Source organism: Tyto alba, unplaced genomic scaffold (genome assembly GCF_018691265.1).
Source record: "Tyto alba isolate M040663 unplaced genomic scaffold, T.alba_DEE_v4.0 Super-Scaffold_14, whole genome shotgun sequence".
Lineage (NCBI taxonomy): Eukaryota > Metazoa > Chordata > Aves > Strigiformes > Tytonidae > Tyto > Tyto alba.
In genome coordinates this window covers 47,957,865-47,963,081 of record NW_024881276.1, presented here as the reverse complement: position 1 = coordinate 47,963,081, position 5,217 = coordinate 47,957,865, and the positions used below count along the sequence as shown (strand labels likewise).

At 42.9% G+C, this 5,217-nt stretch overlaps 1 protein-coding gene across 4 annotated transcripts in view; it reads left to right on the top strand.

The window, feature by feature from the left end:
- PHLDB2 (pleckstrin homology like domain family B member 2) overlaps window positions 1-5,217 on the top strand; it is a 128,147-nt gene that overhangs the window by 2,620 nt on the left and 120,310 nt on the right. Inside the window, exon 2 of one of the 4 annotated variants that reach the window (XM_042788283.1) lies at window positions 1,708-1,789. The exons of the other annotated variants lie outside the window; for them this stretch is intronic. The gene's annotated coding sequence lies outside the window, so the exon portion shown is untranslated. The remainder of the gene's footprint in view (window positions 1-1,707; window positions 1,790-5,217) is intronic. 4 annotated transcript variants of the gene reach the window in all.

Sequence of the window (5,217 nt, the reverse complement as noted above, 5' to 3'; positions counted from 1 at the left end):
TTTACTGCATGTTTTGTACTGCTGATTGTTTTGATACATGATGATTACATTGTGAGTCAACTGAGCTCACGTACCTTTCTGATGCAGAATGGTGTCACTGAAGGTTGTTTTCTGAGGTGCCACGTCTCGCTGCGCTTGTGTCCACTGAGGAGTCAGACCTGGGCAACTTGCGTATTTTCAGGATGTGTTGAGAACTTTTCTGGGGAAGTAGTAGTGCGAAGTGATGGGAAGACTGTGTATGCTTGCACTCGCACACCTGCACAGTTGCGTCTCTGCTGAGCTTCTTGGGAAAAAAGCATACTAACACATGGATCCAGTTGTATCTTGAAAGGCACCTACAGTTTTTGTGCAACCCCTGTTGCTGTAATACGGGTGATGAAGCTCCACGGTAACACGCGATCAGGAAATGGAATATCGATAATGACTCCCAGAGCCTGGGCTAAGGTCTAACGATTGTAACCCAGTGAGATCAGTGAGACCCTCCTTTTGGGTTACTTTCAGCTTGCCTGTCTTGAGAATGTGGGAGTACCGGGGGTGGGGAGAAGGGGAGAGTGGATGACCCCAATTCCCTTGCGTTTTCAAACACTGGTAACTGGTGGGTGCTGTGTTTGTAGATTTATTTTTTTTAAAATTCTAAAGGTGGAGCTGAGAGTTCAGAGCATAATCACTGCTGTCCCTATCTGTAGTCTCAGACCTTGAGGTAAGTGTTTACAAACCAGACTAGATTAACAGTGGCTCACATAAATAGCTAGCTAATGCTTCCTGTAGTCTGTCTGAAATGTGCTATAGGCAGGGAGCATGCCACTAGTTTTTACTGAATATTATATACCTGTGCAGCGTATGTCTAATGTGAACAGCATGAGCTGCCGGTTTGTGAAAACACATTCATGGTTAAATAGCTTGCAATAGCAGTGTTACTTCCCCCCCCAGATCCAGATACTGTTTTCCCAGGCCAGGAATCATATACCTTAGAGGGGACTTTGGGCACAAGAATGACCACAATTTCATCATATTGCTTCCCTAGGGGGTTTAATAGTTTTGTTTTTTGTTTTTTGTTTTTTTTTTTTTTTTACATCTGTGTGCCTTTCAGCCATGCTGCACAAGGGCACATGTGTGTATACATGCACATATATGCACAAAACAGATACCTTTCATGAAGCGTATAATGAGACTGCAAAAACTAGATGCATGTTATGTGACAAATTTATGCACGCCCTTTATACCAAGTTTCGCTGTTGCCACAAACCAGTGATTAGCTGTTCAAACAGAATCATTCCTGAATTGCACATGGCTTAGTATTTGCCCCGTAGGAGGTACTGCTGAACAACCTGCATGCAGATTTCTAGCTGTGGAGGATAAACTCTTTCACGCTGTCCGAATGAAAGCCAGTTTGAAACCCAGTGTACGCTGTCAACTGTTCTTGTTCCATGTGGAAGGGAAGCAAAATGCTGTCAGGCTCTGGAGGTGAGCAGTTGGTCATGTCACCGATTGTTCTGACCACACCAGTCATTTGCATAGGCTAGGAAAGCGTTTGACCAAAAAGCATCTCTAGAATTTCAATGTAGTAAGCGGGGCCAGTTTGTTAAATTGTCAGGTGAGCAAATGCTGGAAGAAGAAACCAGGTGATTTTTGAACTACTGCTGGTCAGTGAGTCTAGCTGTTCTTCTTGGGGATCCAGATTTTGATGCTTGTTTCTGCTCTGCACAGCTGATGGCAGTGCCACTGCCTGAATCCAGATAAAGCAGAATATTCTGGAGAAGACCGTGAGTGTGACCAGGATCATCAACAGGTAACTTCCTGTATGGATAAACTGTTAATCAAACTTAAAATAAACTTTCCCTCAATTTAGAGATTTGATTTAAATTAAAAGCAAAGATTGCTTAGAGTAGAAGACAGCTGGTTGTTTTTATGTTGGTTCTTGTATATCTCTTGTCTGCAGTAGAGATAAATATACCTTGGGGGAAGAACGGCAGGATGATGCAGGGTCTGCTTGAGGGAGAAGCTACCATCAGACATGTGGCTGTGTAGGTTTGTATCTGCAGGTTCAACAAGAATTTGGCCTCCGAGTAGGTACCGTGCCTTTCAGCAAGCAATGAGAACACATCTTTTTGATTCATGAATTTGGCCATGTAAAAAGCTTTCAGTGTAATAACGTATGGGCTGAAATTGTGTACAGCTGTGAATTGGATAGTACTTCAGAGAGGTGAATGCTTCTCGTCTACTTTCTAATTCTTTTGTTTTCAGTAGTTTAAAAATAAACCAAATAAGTTTGTGGCAAGATACCATTGCTTAGTCTGGCATGTAATTTAGAAGCAGAACTGGTACAGGGGTGACTTTTTGCTGCCGTATCTGTAGTGAGCTGTTTCTTGATGGAAGAAAGGAAGAGATGGGCAGTACATGAGGCACTAGGGCATTAAAGTAGCTAGCAGGTAGGTTGTGCTGTATGACACGGTGTCAGTGCAGACTGTCCCTTTATGGTTGAGGCAGACAGCTGCCAGATGAACCTTTGAAAGAATTCTGGTGACTCGGGAGATGCTGAACAACGAATGAGTTGGTCTTCGTGCAAAGACTTCTGGTTTCACAGAAATGGCCCAAAAGCTTGACTGTTGCATGCAAAGCCCAGATGGTATCTCGTGCTTGGGTTTGGAAGGGTAATTTCTGTGTTTGATCAGATTTGTAGCTGCCTTGTGATTCATCTGTTACAATCACAAGGAAGTTTGGATGCTGTTAGGGGCAGATAGTGTTCATGTTGCTCAGCAGAGGGGCAGACAAGCAGCAGGCCCAGCCATGTCCCCCCAGCCCCTTGCTTTGGACTGCAAACAGCACCTTGGCACTTCAGATGTTTTTGTAACTATAAGACCAATTCCTCTTGGGTTGAAAATTTGGGAATGCAATGTACAGAAGAAATGGAGAGCTGAGTTGTTTTCTATCGTGTTGCTTCTTGCAAATATGCTTTAAGAAAAGGGAAATAAAAGACTGCCTGAGGAGATATTCCTCCCTGCATCAAAGTCATCATCTGGCAGACTGGGTGGAGAAAAACATACGTTGTTTGTTTGAGCTCTGTGTAAATGAGAATTAAAGATGGTAAAAATATTTTTCTTGAACTTTCTGCTACTGAGAGTTCACTTTTCTTTTTCCTCATAGCAACCAAGCAAAGGGTTGGATTTCGGTATTCCTGGGTTTTCTTCCAGCTTGAAATTGCAAAACCTAAAATCACAAGTGCAGGAAAGAAACAAAAAGCATCCTCAGAGGCTGGAGCAGTGGAAAGGGAGGAGGAAAGGTATGCAGTAGAGATGGTGCTGCAACTTGCCCTTTGGAATGGAAAATAAAGCTCTTTTGGGTGTTTGGTTTTTTTTTTTTTTTTTTTTGAGACAGAACAAATTATTACACGAAGTTCACTCTTTGAATCACGTCCAGTACAAAGTTCATCTGATATGCGAAATGCAGTTCCACGTTTACAAAAGTGCTGAATTTGACTTCATTGCATCCTCTGAAAGACTACACTGGCAGCAAATAAAATACAACGTGCCAGACATTTCTCCTGAGAAAAATAACAATCACTAGTATTTCAGCCTAAATATCTCAAATGCCAACAGCTTGAGGTTTTTTTCTTTAATTTTTTGTTTCTTGGAGGAATCACGATTTGAACTCTGAGGCATTAGGAGCAGCCAACTCATCCTGTGTGATAGTGGTTATTGCTTGAAAATGTGCTTTGGTCACTGCCAAAACAAAGAAGTGTGTATCACAAAGATAATCCTTCTCTGGCCCTCCATAAATCTGTCTTGAAAACTGCCCTTGGTAACAGGATTGTCTGAGGATGAATGACACAAGCTGTCTCACCATGTTGCCTCCTTTGTTGCACACTGCAAAGATGTTTATAGAGTGATGAACTGGTATTTCTCAAGACTGATTCCCACCCCCTCCCCCATATGCTGGATATGTTTACTGTGCAGCCATGACCACTGACAATAATACTTGAAACAAGACAAATCTTTGCAGGCTTTAAGAGTCAAAATGAATCCAAAACTCAGTGTAGATTTGCTGAAATGTTATGTCCACAAGGGAAGACTAAGGCTGCTGCAAGGATAGATTACACTAGCAACAGCTAACGCAATTTGGAGGGTCCTAGTAACTCCTACCAGGTAATCATTTGTTTTTGTAGTACTAAATCTGGAAAAGGATTTGGCAGTGCCATCTTCATGCCGCCTGGATTTTGTGCACAAGGAGGGGATTGCGTTCTCAGACGATTGACTGACATCTCCTGGAAAGAATGACTAAAAACTAGACTGCTGAAAAATTGTTTATTTATGGCAATAACCTAGATAATTATAATCTTTTCCTCTTGGATTTATTGCCAAGAACAAGGACTTTTAGGTAGCTTAATTTCCTTTCTGCATCTAGTTCCTTCCTCCTGTCTTGGGGCTAGGTTTGTTCCCTTTACAAGGCTGAAGGACAATACAGGCAGTGTTAATAACATGCACCAGGGAACCGGCTTCTCAAGATCGTGGTTATAGTGAAATTCTGTTTACCCGAAAGTAAAATGAAAGAGAATTGGCCAGTGAAAAATACAACTACCTTCTAATATGCTGAAAACTACAGTGGTGATCATTATACCTGCCCAGATCACAGATGTGTTGCACTTCATTCATTAAAGCTTGAGAGATGCTCCTGCTGTGGTACCAAGGACTGCAAATACATAGACTGACATGGGCTCTAGGCTAGGCAGGCCGAAACTGAACTCCCACGCAGGGACTCGGGAATGCCTTCTGCCAAGTGCAGGGGAGCGTGCCCCACCTGACTCACACCTCCTTGGGGAATGCAGACCCCCAGGGTCAAAGTTAGACTCGAGCATACAGGTGGAGATACCATCTCTAACATTTCAGCGTACCACACCTTATTCTTCTTGAAGATTCCTGTGTGCACCAGGACAGGAGAACAGGAGAATTTGGTAGCTTCTTATATTAGGAATCTCAAACCCACGCTCAAACCACTCTCTTGTCTCTGTCGTGCTGGATTCCTGTTCATCAGGACACATCTGCTCTGCCCAGTGACTCTCATTAACGCTGGTGCTGTTGTTTTCCTAACTCAGAGGTAGCTGGCGCGTGTAGTCGTGTTCCCCAAGAGAGTTTAATTAGATTAGGTACGGCTTTCTGGCTCCAGGTTGAGACAGTGTTCAGATTGACTATTTTTTTTTGCCAGAGCTGATTGGTCTAGCAC